Source organism: Bombina bombina, chromosome 11, assembly GCF_027579735.1.
Source record: "Bombina bombina isolate aBomBom1 chromosome 11, aBomBom1.pri, whole genome shotgun sequence".
NCBI lineage: Eukaryota > Metazoa > Chordata > Amphibia > Anura > Bombinatoridae > Bombina > Bombina bombina.
The window spans coordinates 36906663-36920851 of NC_069509.1; the positions used below are offsets into that span (position 1 = coordinate 36906663).

Here is a 14189-nt window from a genome sequence, read left to right on the forward strand (position 1 = left end):
GCATTTTGCTTAAGGAGGTATTATCCACTCTGGATGATTGTGAAAATTTGGTCATCCCAGAGAAACTATGTAAAATGGACAAGTTCCTAGAGGTGCCGGGGCTCCCAGAAGCTTTTCCTATACCCAAGCGGGTGGCGGACATTGTTAATAAAGAATGGGAAAGGCCCGGTATTCCTTTCGTCCCTCCCCCCATATTTAAAAAATTGTTTCCTATGGTCGACCCCAGAAAGGACTTATGGCAGTCAGTCCCCAAGGTCGAGGGAGCGGTTTCTACTTTAAACAAACGCACCACTATTCCCATAGAGGATAGTTGTGCTTTCAAAGATCCTATGGATAAAAAATTAGAAGGTTTGCTTAAAAAGATGTTTGTTCAGCAGGGTTACCTTCTACAACCCATTTCATGCATTGTCCCTGTCACTACAGCCGCATATTTCTGGTTTGATGAACTGATTAAGGTGCTCGATAGTGACTCTCCTCCTTATGAGGAGATTATGGACAGAGTCAATGCTCTCAAATTGGCTAATTCTTTCACTCTAGACGCCTCTTTGCAATTGGCTAAGTTAGCGGCTAAGAATTCTGGGTTTGCTATTGTGGCGCGCAGAGCGCTTTGGTTGAAATCTTGGTCGGCTGATGCGTCTTCCAAGAACAAGCTACTAAACATTCCTTTCAAGGGGAAAACGCTGTTTGGTCCTGACTTGAAAGAGATTATCTCTGATATCACTGGGGGTAAGGGTCATGCCCTTCCTCAGGATCGGCCTTTCAAGGCAAAAAATAGACCTAATTTTCGTCCCTTTCGTAAAAACGGACCAGCCCAAGGTGCTACGTCCTCTAAGCAAGAGGGTAATACTTCTCAGGCCAAGCCAGCTTGGAGACCAATGCAAGGCTGGAACAAGGGAAAGCAGGCAAAGAAACCTGCCACTGCTACCAAGACAGCATGAAATATCGGCCCCCGATCCGGGACCGGATCTGGTGGGGGGCAGACTCTCTCTCTTCGCTCAGGCTTGGGCAAGAGATGTTCTGGATCCTTGGGCGCTAGAAATAGTCTCCCAGGGTTATCTTCTGGAATTCAAGGGACTTCCCCCAAGGGGAAGGTTCCACAGGTCTCAGTTGTCTTCAGACCACATAAAAAGACAGGCGTTCTTACATTGTGTAGAAGACCTGTTAAAAATGGGAGTGATTCATCCTGTTCCATTGAGAGAACAAGGGATGGGGTTCTACTCCAATCTGTTCATAGTTCCCAAAAAAGAGGGAACATTCAGACCAATCCTAGATCTCAAGATCTTAAACAAATTTCTCAAGGTCCCATCTTTCAAGATGGAAACCATTCGAACTATCCTTCCTTCCATCCAGGAAGGTCAATTCATGACCACGGTGGATTTAAAGGATGCGTATCTACATATTCCTATCCACAAGGAACATCATCGGTTCCTAAGGTTTACATTCCTGGACAAACATTACCAGTTCGTGGCGCTTCCTTTCGGATTAGCCACTGCTCCAAGGATTTTCACAAAGGTACTAGGGTCCCTTCTAGCTGTGCTAAGACCAAGGGGCATTGCAGTAGTACCTTACCTGGACGACATTCTGATTCAAGCGTCGTCCCTCCCTCGAGCAAAGGCTCACACGGACATCGTCCTGGCCTTTCTCAGATCGCACGGCTGGAAAGTGAACGTGGAAAAGAGTTCTCTATCCCCGTCAACAAGGGTTCCCTTCTTGGGAACAATTATAGACTCCTCAGAAATGAGGATTTTTCTAACAGAGGCCAGAAAGACAAAGCTTCTGGACTCTTGTCGAATACTTCATTCCGTTCCTCTTCCTTCCGTAGCTCAGTGCATGGAAGTGATCGGGTTGATGGTAGCGGCAATGGACATAGTTCCTTTTGCGCGCATTCATCTAAGACCATTACAACTGTGCATGCTCAGTCAGTGGAATGGGGACTATACAGACTTGTCTCCAAAGATACAAGTAAATCAGAGGACCAGAGACTCACTCCGTTGGTGGCTGTCCCTGGACAACCTGTCACGAGGGATGACATTCCACAGACCAGAGTGGGTCATTGTCACGACCGACGCCAGTCTGATGGGCTGGGGCGCGGTCTGGGGATCCCTGAAAGCTCAGGGTCTTTGGTCTCGGGAAGAATCTCTTCTACCGATAAATATTCTGGAACTGAGAGCGATATTCAATGCTCTCAAGGCTTGGCCTCAGCTAGCGAGGACCAAGTTCATACGGTTTCAATCAGACAACATGACGACTGTTGCGTACATCAACCATCAGGGGGGAACAAGGAGTTCCCTAGCGATGGAAGAAGTGACCAAGATTATTCTATGGGCGGAGTCTCACTCCTGCCACCTGTCTGCTATCCACATCCCGGGAGTGGAAAATTGGGAAGCGGATTTTCTGAGTCGTCAGACATTGCATCCGGGGGAGTGGGAACTCCATCCGGAAATCTTTGCCCAAGTCACGCAACTTTGGGGCATTCCAGACATGGATCTGATGGCCTCTCGTCAGAACTTCAAAGTTCCTTGCTACGGGTCCAGATCCAGGGATCCCAAGGCGGCTCTAGTGGATGCACTAGTAGCACCTTGGACCTTCAAACTAGCTTATGTGTTCCCGCCGTTTCCTCTCATCCCCAGGCTGGTAGCCAGGATCAATCAGGAGAGGGCGTCGGTGATCTTGATAGCTCCTGCGTGGCCACGCAGGACTTGGTATGCAGATCTGGTGAATATGTCATCGGCTCCACCTTGGAAGCTACCTTTGAGACGAGACCTTCTTGTTCAGGGTCCGTTCGAACATCCGAATCTGGTTTCACTCCAGCTGACTGCTTGGAGATTGAACGCTTGATTTTATCGAAGCGAGGTTTCTCAGATTCTGTTATCGATACTCTTGTTCAGGCCAGAAAGCCTGTAACTAGAAAGATTTACCACAAAATTTGGAAAAAATATATCTGTTGGTGTGAATCTAAAGGATTCCCTTGGGACAAGGTTAAGATTCCTAGGATTCTATCCTTCCTTCAAGAAGGATTGGAAAAAAGGATTATCGGCAAGTTCCCTGAAGGGACAGATTTCTGCCTTGTCGGTGTTACTTCACAAAAAACTGGCAGCTGTGCCAGATGTTCAAGCCTTTGTTCAGGCTCTGGTTAGAATCAAGCCTGTTTACAAACCTTTGACTCCTCCTTGGAGTCTCAATTTAGTTCTTTCAGTTCTTCAGGGGGTTCCGTTTGAACCCTTACATTCCGTTGATATTAAGTTATTATCTTGGAAAGTTTTGTTTTTAGTTGCAATTTCTTCTGCTAGAAGAGTTTCAGAATTATCTGCTCTGCAGTGTTCTCCTCCTTATCTGGTGTTCCATGCAGATAAGGTGGTTTTACGTACTAAACCTGGTTTTCTTCCAAAAGTTGTTTCTAACAAAAACATTAACCAGGAGATTATCGTACCTTCTCTGTGTCCGAAACCAGTTTCAAAGAAGGAACGCTTGTTGCACAATTTGGATGTTGTTCGCGCTCTAAAATTCTATTTAGATGCTACAAAGGATTTTAGACAAACATCTTCCCTGTTTGTTGTTTATTCAGGTAAAAGGAGAGGTCAAAAAGCAACTTCTATCTCTCTCTCTTTTTGGATTAAAAGCATCATCAGATTGGCTTACGAGACTGCCGGACGGCAGCCTCCCGAAAGAATCACGGCTCATTCCACTAGGGCTGTGGCTTCCACATGGGCCTTCAAGAACGAGGCTTCTGTTGATCAGATATGTAGGGCAGCGACTTGGTCTTCACTGCACACTTTTACCAAATTTTACAAGTTTGATACTTTTGCTTCTTCTGAGGCTATTTTTGGGAGAAAGGTTTTGCAAGCCGTGGTGCCTTCCATTTAGGTGACCTGATTTGCTCCCTCCCTTCATCCGTGTCCTAAAGCTTTGGTATTGGTTCCCACAAGTAAGGATGACGCCGTGGACCGGACACACCTATGTTGGAGAAAACAGAATTTATGTTTACCTGATAAATTTCTTTCTCCAACGGTGTGTCCGGTCCACGGCCCGCCCTGGTTTTTTAATCAGGTCTGATAATTTATTTTCTTTAACTACAGTCACCACGGTACCATATGGTTTCTCCTATGCTATTATTCCTCCTTAACGTCGGTCGAATGACTGGGGTAGGCGGAGCCTAGGAGGGATCATGTGACCAGCTTTGCTGGGCTCTTTGCCATTTCCTGTTGGGGAAGAGAATATCCCACAAGTAAGGATGACGCCGTGGACCGGACACACCGTTGGAGAAAGAAATTTATCAGGTAAACATAAATTCTGTTTTTTATAAAGTTAGTTTAAAGGAAATAAATGTATACTAAAGAATTTCATTTACATTCGTTTTCTTTTAATTTTTTAGTGCATTTTCTCGGATGTTTTGTGCAAACAAAACAAGTATCCTTATTTTCATTTGAAATATGAATTTGTAATGAAACAAATGTACAAGCCCACTATAAACTACGCACCTAACTCTGGTCAGGTGTGCAGGACGTTACATATGAAAGTGCTCAGCATAACATCATAACAGTTCTGCTGCTTTCTCATAGTTTTTCTGTGTGTTCACAAACAAAATAACTCAGCTGTTGTTATATAATACAACTACCCAGGTCTAACTTCTGCTTGCAGCATTTACACAATGAGTGGTTAGCTCGTTACTTCCCTATTGCACAACTTCTGCAGTTATTTTCAAACAAAAGATATTTATTTGGGTAAAGGAACATTGTTGTCAGGAAACGAAAACTGCCCTAAAGCAATAAAAACTTTATTTTTATATATATATAGTTTTATTTTATTTTTTATAGTAAATTATTACTTTTTTTTTAAATTTTAAAATGAATTATTTCTTAACTATAGAAAGCAATTGCTTTTGCAGTGTATATGCCCATAGGCACAGATGTCTTGTGTATACTGTGTACATTAGGGGGCGCTGCTGACCAACATATATGTTACAGGGACATAAGTTAAAGTGAATTTAAACTTTAATGAATTAAAGGGCAGTATCAAATACTACTCCTAAAAACAGGGGCACTTTAATTTTTTAAAGTTTACAATTACGCTTATTTTCTTTCCTATGACATGAAGAGTCCACAACGTCATTCCAATTACTAGTGGGATATTCAACTCCTGGCCAGCAGGAGGGAGACAAAGAGCACCCCAGCAAAGCTGTTATGTGTAACTGCCTTACTAACCCCCAGTCATTCTCTTTGCCTCTGTCAATGGAGGTTGTGCGAAGTTGGTGTCTGAAGATATTTAATCCTTTTATGGGTACTTTTCCCTGCACGCAAGGATTGGGGTCTAGCTGTGTCCACATTAATCTCTTCAGTAAGAGTAGTGGTGGCTTTTAAGCAGTTAAAATAAAAAGGACTACCTTGCCGCCTTTTAACACTTTGCTTCCCTGTTGAAAAAGCCAGAGTTGGTTACTCTGTTCTTTATTTTCCTACAGGTCCATGACAGGGAGTAAAGTACCTGCCACACCTAAGGAGCAACATCTGTCCTGCAGGATCTAAGGTAAGTACCTTTGCCTTCTAAGTACTGAAGGAACAACAGCACTTAAGAGGTTAATCTTCTTAGGATCCATTTTCTGGGACAAGTTTTCCTATTAGTTTAAGGATACAACTTTGGGGACAGATTTACATTAAGGGCTTCTCTGAGACATAAGATTCAATGCACAGTAGAGGATGGTTAGAGAGGATTGGCACTTGGCTGAGGAGTATATCTTTATTGTGGGACAATATGTTACTGAGGACTTTTTACACAGTAGAGAGAGATTGTCCTTAGCGGTTTACTGGCATATTACTTCATTCATGTGGGGACAGTTGTTTAGAGAGTTGACCAACGGTTGTGATTTAGCCGTTTTCTTCTTTCTCTTGCCAATGTGGAACCCCCTGTTACTTTTTGTCCCTCATGCACTGAGAGGGCATTACAGTTTAGAGAGCAGATTTTCTTTGATAAAAGTATATCTAAGGGTGTTTCTCAGACTGATGAGATTCAGAGTATGCCGCAACTTTCTCCCCAAGCGTCACAGCCTTTAACACCCACTCAGGCAACGCCTTGTTCTTCAACTGCGTCTGCTGCGTTCACCCTGCAGGATATTGCTGCAGTTATATCATCTACTCTTTCAGAGGCGTTATCTGCTTTGCCAGTGCTGCAAGGCAAACGCAGTAAGAGAGAGAGGCCCCTGTGGTCCATGCGACTTCTGATGCATTGATGGCGATCTCCGATGTACCCTCCCAGGGCTCTGAATTGGGGGGTATGGAGGCTCTTTCTGAGGGGGAACTTTCTGACTCAGGAAGTATATTGCCCCCGACAGATTAGGATGTGATGTCTTTCAGATTTAAGCTTGAACACCTCCGCCTGTTACTCTGGGAGATTTTGGTGACTCTGGACGACTGTGATTCTATTGTGGTCCCTCCAGAAAAATTGAGTAAGATGGACAGATATTTAGAGGTCCCTTCTTATTCTGACGTTTTCCCTGTTCCTAAGAGAACTTCGGAAATTATTGCTAAGGAATGGGAGAGACCGAGTATTCCATTCTCCCCTTCTCCTATTTTCAAGAAAATGTACCCTATAGCTGCCACCATTCGGGATTCTTGGCAGACAATCCCTAAGGTGGAGGGAGCTATTTCCACCCTGGCTAAACGTACCTATAGAGGATAGTTGTGCCTTCAGACCCTATGGATAAGAAGTTGTAGGGTCTCCTCAAAAAGATCTATGTTCATCAGGGGTTTCTATTGCAACCGGCGGCCTGCATTGTTAGTCACGACTGCTGCCGATTTTTGGTTTGATGCCTTAGAGTCTCTTAAGACTGAGACTTCTTTGGAAGAAATGCAGGATAGAATTAAGGCTCTTAAGTTGGCTTATTCTTTTATTACAGATGCTTCCTTTCAGATAACCAAATTGGCGGCTAAGAGTTCAGGATTTTCCATCTTGGCACGCAGAGCCTTATGGTTAAAATCTTGGTCTGCGGATGTGTCATCTAAATCTAAGCTTTTGGCTATTCCTTACAAGGGAAAGACCCTGTTCGGGCCTGACTTGAAGGAGATTATTTCTGACATCACGGGAGGTAAGGGTCACCTCCTCCCTCAAGATAAAACGTCCAATCAAAGGGGACGACAGAGTAATTTTCGTCCCTTTCGAAATTTCAAGGGAGTCCCTTCTTCGTCTTCCGCTAAACAGGAAAGGAATTATTCACAAGCTAAACCCACCTGGAGACCCAACCAGTCTTGGAACAAGGGTAAACAATCCAAGAAGCCAGTTACTGCTACCAAGACGGCATGAAGGGTCGGCCCCCAAGCCGGGACCGGATATAGTAGGGGGCAGACTTTCTCACTTTGTCCAGACTTGGATAAGTGACGTTCAGGATCTCTGGACACTAGAAATTGTGTCTCAAGGGTATCAGTTGGAGTTAAAAAATTCCTTCCCCAGAGGAAGGTTTCTTCTTTCACAATTATCTGTAGACCAGATAAAAAGAGACGCGTTCTTATGCTGTGTAAGAGATCTCTCCTCCCTGGGAGTAATCTGTCCCGTTCCAATACAGGAACAGGGACAGGGGTTTTATTCAAATCTCTTTGTAGTTCCCAAAACAGAGGGAACGCTCCGACCTATTTTAGACCTCAAGAGTCTAAACAAGTTTCTCAGAGTTCCATCCTTCAAGATGGAAACTATTCGTACCATTCTTCCATTGATCCAGGAGGGTCAATTTATGATTACCATGGATCTAAAGGATGCATATCTTCATGTTCCTATCCACAGGGATCATCACAAGTTCCTGAGGTTTGCCTTTCTGAACAAACATTTTCAGTTTGTGGCCCTTCCTTTCGGTCTGGCCACGGCACCCAGAATTTTCACAAAGGTTCTGGGGTCTCTGCTGGCGGTTCTAAGACCGCGGGGCATTGCAGTGGCGCCTTATCTGGACGATATTCTGATCCAGGCGTCGTCTTATCAACTGGCAAAGTCCCATACCGACATTGTTCTGTCCTTTCTAAGGACTCATGGGTGGAAGGTAAATCTGGAAAAGAGTTCGCTAGTTCCACAAACAAGGGTTTCTTTCTTGGGAACTCTAATCGACTCTCTGTCCATGAAGATCTTTTTGACGGACGTCAGAAAGTTAAAGATTCTGAATACCTGCCGATCCCTTCAGTCCAATCCTCGGCCGTCAGTGGCTCAATGCATGGAGGCCTTTGGATTGATGGTAGTGGCAATGGACATCATTCCGTTTGCTCGTTTTAATCTCAGACCTCTACAACTGAGCATTCTCAGACAATAGAATGGAGATTCTGCAAATTTGTCTCCTCAAATAGATCTGGATCAGGAGACAAGGGATTCTCTTCTATGGTGGTTGTCGCCGGATCATCTGTCCCAAGGGACGTGCTTCCGCAGACCCTCATGGGTGATAGTGACAACGGACGCCAGCCTGATAGGATGGGGAGCAGTCTGGAACTCCCTGAAGGCTCAGGGTGTGTGGACTCGATCAGAGTCTCTACTTCCCATCAATATTCTGGAGTTGAGAGTAATATTCAATGCGCTTCAGGCCTGGCCTCAGTTGGCTTCGGCCAAATTCATCAGATTCCAGTTGGACAACATCACAACTGTAGCTTACATCAATCATCAGGGAGGAACAAGGAGTTCCTTAGCGATGACAGAAGTAGCCAAGATAATTCAGTGGGCGGAGGCTCACTCTTGTTATCTGTCGGCAATCTACATCCCAGGAGTGGAAAACTGGGAAGTGGATTTTCTGAGCAGGCAGACTTTTCATCCGGGGGAATGGAAACTCCATCTGGAGGTATTTGCCAACCTGATTCTCAAGTGGGGCAGGCCGGAATTGGATCTTATGGCATCTCGTCAGAATTCCAAGCTTCCGAGATACGGGTCCAGGAATCCCCATGCCGAACTGATAGATGCCTTGGCAGTGCCTTGGTCGTTCAGCCTAGCGTATGTGTTCCCTCCGTTTGCTCTCCTTCCCGGGTGATTGCTTGAGTCAAACAAGAGATGGCTTTGGTGATCCTCATTGCTCCGGCGTGGCCTCGCAGGACTTGGTATGCCGATCTGGTAGACATGTCCTCTCAGCCACCGTGGACGCTTCCGTTGAGGAAAGACCTGCTAATTCAGGGACCCTTCCATCATCCGAATCTAGTTTCTCTGCAGCTAACTGCTTGGAGGTTGAACGCTTGATCTTATATAAGCGTGAGTTCTCTGAATCAGTTATTGATACTTTGATTCAGGCACGTAAGCCTGTTACTAGAAAGGTTTACCATAAGATATGTTGTAAATATCTTTATTGGTGCGAATCCAAGGGCTACTCATGGAGTAGGGTTCGGATTCCCAGGATTTTGTCTTTTCTCCAAGAAGGATTGGAGAAAGGGTTGTCAGCAAGTTCCTTAAAGGGACAGATTTCTGCTTTGTCCATTTTGCTCCACAAACGTCTGGCAGATGTTCCGGATGTTCAATCTTTTTGTCAGACTCTGACTAGAATCAGGCCTGTGTTTAGACCAATTGCTCCTCCTTGGAGTTTGAATTTAGTTCTTAATGTTCTTCAAGGGGTTCCGTTTTAATATCTATGGAATGCATAGGTTCAGTTATTATCTTGGAAAGTTTTATTTTTGGTTGCTATTTCTTCTGCTCGCAGAGTTTCTGAGCTTTCGGCATTACAATGTGATTCTCCTTATCTTATTTTTCATTCTGATAAGGTAGTGTTGTGTACCAAACCTGGTTTTCTTCCTAAGGTTGTTTCTAACAAAAATATTAATCAGGAAATTGTTGTTCCTTCCTTGTGTCCTAATCCTTCTAAGAAGGAGCGTCTGTTACATAATTTGGACGTGGTCCGTGCCTTGAATTTCTACTTACAGGTGACTAAAGATTTTCGTCAATCATCTTCATTATTTGTTGTTTTTTCTGGGAAATGTAGGGGTCAGAAAGCTACGGCTACCTCTTTCTTTTTGGCTGAAGAGTATCATCCGTTTTGCATATGAGACTGCTGGACAGCAGCCTCCTGAACGAATTACGGCTCATTCCACTAGGGCTGTGACTTCCTCATGGACATTCAAAAATGATGCTTCTGTTGAACAGATTTGCAAAGCTGCAACTTGTTCGTCTCTTCACACTTTTTCCAAATTTTCCAAATTCAATACTTTTGCCTCGTCTGAGGCTGATTTTGGGAGAAAAGTTCTTCAAGCAGTGGTGCCTTCCGTTTAGGTTCCCTGTCTTGTCCCTCCCTTTCATTCGTGTCCTATAGCTTTGGTATTGTATCCCATAAGTAAGGATGAAATCCTTGGACTCATTGTATCTTGTAAAAGAAAATTACATTTATTCTTACCTGATAAATTTGTTTCTTTTACGATATGAGTCCACGGCCCACCCTGTTTTTATAAGACAGGGCTTTAATTGGTTAAACTTCAGTCACCTCTGCACCTTGTCTTTTCCTTTCTCTTCCTAACTTCGATCGAATGACTGGAGTGGGAGGGAAGGGAGGAGCTATATATACAGCTCTGCTGTGGTGCTCTTTGCCTCCTCCTGCTGACCAGGAGGCGATATCCCATAAGTGAGGATGAAATCCGTGGACTCATCGTACCGTAAAAGAAACAAATTTATCAGGTAAGAATAAATTTCATTTTTCTCCTGTACGGTAGGAGCCTCAGGCATCTGATGTGATTTATTTTAGGCTGCTTATTTTTTTGTGGTGTTTAAATAAGTTTTCAACCAAAAAAATGTTTTGATTAAATTTGGATATTTTTTTTCTGTGACTGTGGTTACAGGAATGGATTCTGGTTTAGATCAATCAATGTCTGTGGACAAGTGCTTACTGTGTTTAGAGGCTCAAATTGTCCTGCTAATGCAATTTTGTTCCTCATGCTTATCAAAGACTTTAAAATTTAAAGATATATTACACTTTTCTAAGCCAAGTGTCTCTCAGGACAATGCTTTGCGTGACATGCCTCAGCTTTCTCCTCAAACGTTCCAAGCCTTAATTGTTTCTCATACTGTGCCTTCTGTGTCCGCTCAACCACCTGGGGGTGTTTATTTACCTGGGGATTTTGCCGCTCAGGTTTCCTTTGCAGTAACAGCGGCTTTGTCAGCTTTCCCTGCATTGGGTAAGCGCAAGAGAAAATCTAAACATTTGCCTGTTACTAAGGCTTCTGACTCTAGAACTGTATTAGCCACTCTTGCTCAGTTGTCTGATGAGAATACTTCAGTAGCTTCTAAAGGTGAGATCTCAGACTGAAATATTAGCAGGAAAATCTGAAGAGGTTAATTTTAGATTTAAAGTGAATGTAAATTTTGATGCTTAAGTGCCCGGTTTTAAAAAATTTGATTAAAAACAGGGGCACTTTAATTCATCAAAATTTACCTTTCACTGCTGTTGTGAAAAAAAAAACTTACCTTTTAATCTTGACAGCCGATCCAGCTTCCTCCACCCGTCACAAAGCCTCTTCCTGGGTCTAAAATGAGGAATCCAGCTTCCTCCAATCACAGCATTGAATCAGACACTGATTCCCCCGGGGGTAAGCCGTGATTGGAGGATGACCTATCTATCATTTCTGACGTCAGAAATGGCTTGCGACGACCGTAGGAAGCTGGAGCTGCTGTCAAGTTTAAAAGATTTTTTTTTCACAACAGGAGTGAAATGTAAATTTTGATGAATTAAAGTGCCCCTGTTTTTTAATAAAAAATTTAAAAACCGGGCACTTTAGCATCAAAATTTACATTCACTTTATGCTTGAACACCTCTGATTACTATTGAAAGAGGTTCTAGCTACTTTAGATGACTCTGAACCTTCAGTTGCAGTCAACCCCACGAAGTCTTCTAAATTTGATAGAGTATATGATTCCCCATCTTCTGAGGAGGTTTTTCCTGTCCATAGGAAGATGTCTGAAATTATTGCTCAGGAATGGGATAAGCCAGGGGTTCCTTTTTCCCCTTCCCCTGTTTTTAAGAAGATGTTTCCTGTTGCTGACTGTATTCATGACTCATGGCGCACTGTTTCTAAGGTAGAAGGAGCTATTTCTACTCTGGCTAAGAGAACTACTATTCCTATAGAGGGAATAAATGCAAAGAGAAAGCTCACCCACAGATGAGATGAGCCAGAACACCCACGGTATATAGGAGTTCTTAAATAAAGACAGGGAATTCAGCACATCTTTTAATTTAAAGTCCAAATCTATTTAGTATTGTCATAATTGACAGTAAAAATTGGCATGTCTCAGTGGCGGAAATGTGATACATCCCCAAATGCACAAAAATACGTATCCAACTGTATATCAAGCTGTGCAGGATTGGCCCTGGACATGCGCTGACTAACACGCTAACCCCAATACAGTGTTAAGTTGTGCCGCATATACATGGATTTCCTTAATTAGTGAGTCTCCCACACATGTCGTCACAGCTGCTATGCCTGGATCAAGGATTCTAAACTGTTTGTGAATCGGATGAATGGTGATGGTGAGTCTCACAGGAAGCGGTTCCTAACTATTAACTTAGAGGAAAAGCATTACTTCCAACATTCTATGGTCTCTGCTGTTCATCTTTGGAACCTTTGCCAAGGTATTAACCTGCTTCAATTTGTGCGCTAACTGGCTCACAGACACCTGTATTTAAAGGGTCGATATATAAGGCAAAAGGATACACTTGGATACTATGGTTCAAAGACTATACGGGCTGTGTCTAGCTTATCATTACTGCATCCTACTTTGTATTATTTACAATTGCAGGTTCTGTCACTTCACGTACCTAGATACATTGTGTTGTTTATGTAAGGCAGCGTTATAGCATAGATCCCGGTGTCATTTTTCTCGCCAGCTTATTTCCCTTCCGGTCCGGTTGGGGCTGGTGGAGGACAGGTGTCTCTCCTTGAGGTCTGGTGTGTGTATATATGTCTGAGAAGACAAGATAGATCCTATATTTTACCCGTCCAGGCATTTTCCTTTTGTGGACCCTGGTGTTGGCTGTGGTGTTGTTGTACCCTAACTTTTGAAACATATGCAGTGCCTTTTCCTGTCCATTTTTAACTTGTATCTTTGTATGATATTGCATTTGCTTGCTATATTATAAAAACAGTTGGATACATATTTTGTGCATTTGGGGATGTATCACATTTCCGCCACTGAGACATGCCAATTTTTACTGTCAATTATGACAATGCAAAATAAATTTGGACTTTAAAAGATGTGCTGAATTTGCGTTCCTTCAAGATGGAAACTATTTGTTCCTTTATTCCTTTAGGTCAGTTTGACTATAGACCTGAAGGATGCATACCTTCATGTTCTCATCCACACGGAACACCATCTTCACAAAGGTTCTGGGGGCTCTATTGGCTGTGATCAGATCCCAGGAAATTGTCCCTTAAAGTTTTGCCGCTGGTTCCGTTTGAGCCAATGCATGTTGTTGATCTAAAACTGTTGTCCTGGAAGGTTTTGTTTCTTGTTGCCATTTCTTCCGCTTGCAGAGTGTCTGATCTTTCAGCTCTGCAGTGTGATTCACTGTACCTTGTTTTTCATGCTGATAAAGCGGTCCTTCGTACTAAATTGGGGTTTCTCCCTAAGGTGGCGTCGGATCGAAACATTAATCAGGAAATTGTTGTTCCTTCCTTTTGTCCTAATCCTTCTTCTCAAAAGGAACGTCTTTTGCATAACTTGGATGTTGTGCGGGCTCTAAAATTCTACTTACAAACTACTGAGAATTTTAGACAATCGCCTGCCCTGTTTGTTGTTTTCTCTGGAAAGCATAAGGTTCAGAAGGCCACTTCTCTGTCTCTGGTTGAGAAGTTTGATTCGTTTGGCTTATGAGACTGCTGGACAGCAGCCTCCTGAGAGAATTACGGCTCATTCCACTAGGGCTGTCTCCCCCTTCTTGAGCTTTCAAAAATGAAGCTTCTGTGGATCAGATTTGCAAGGCCGCAACATGGTGCTCTCTACATACTTTTCAAAATTCTACAAATTTTTATACTTTTGCCTCGGCTGAGGTTTCTTTTGGGAGAAAGGTTCTTCAAGCGGTGGTGCCTTTTTCTCCCTCCCTGTTCATTCTGTGTCCTCTAGCTTGGGTATTGGTTCCCACTAGTAATTGGAATGACATCATGGACTCCTTGTCATAGGAAAGAAAACAAAATGTATGCTTACCTGATAAATTTCTTTCTGGACATGGAGAGTCCACGACCCCACCCTCTTTTTAATTATAATACAGCAGT

At 43.3% G+C, this 14189-nt stretch overlaps 1 protein-coding gene across 1 annotated transcript in view; it reads left to right on the forward strand.

Moving 5' to 3' along the window:
• Nucleotides 1–14189, forward strand: part of BOLA2B (bolA family member 2B) — a 31216-nt gene that overhangs the window by 15799 nt on the left and 1228 nt on the right. The window lies entirely within an intron of this gene.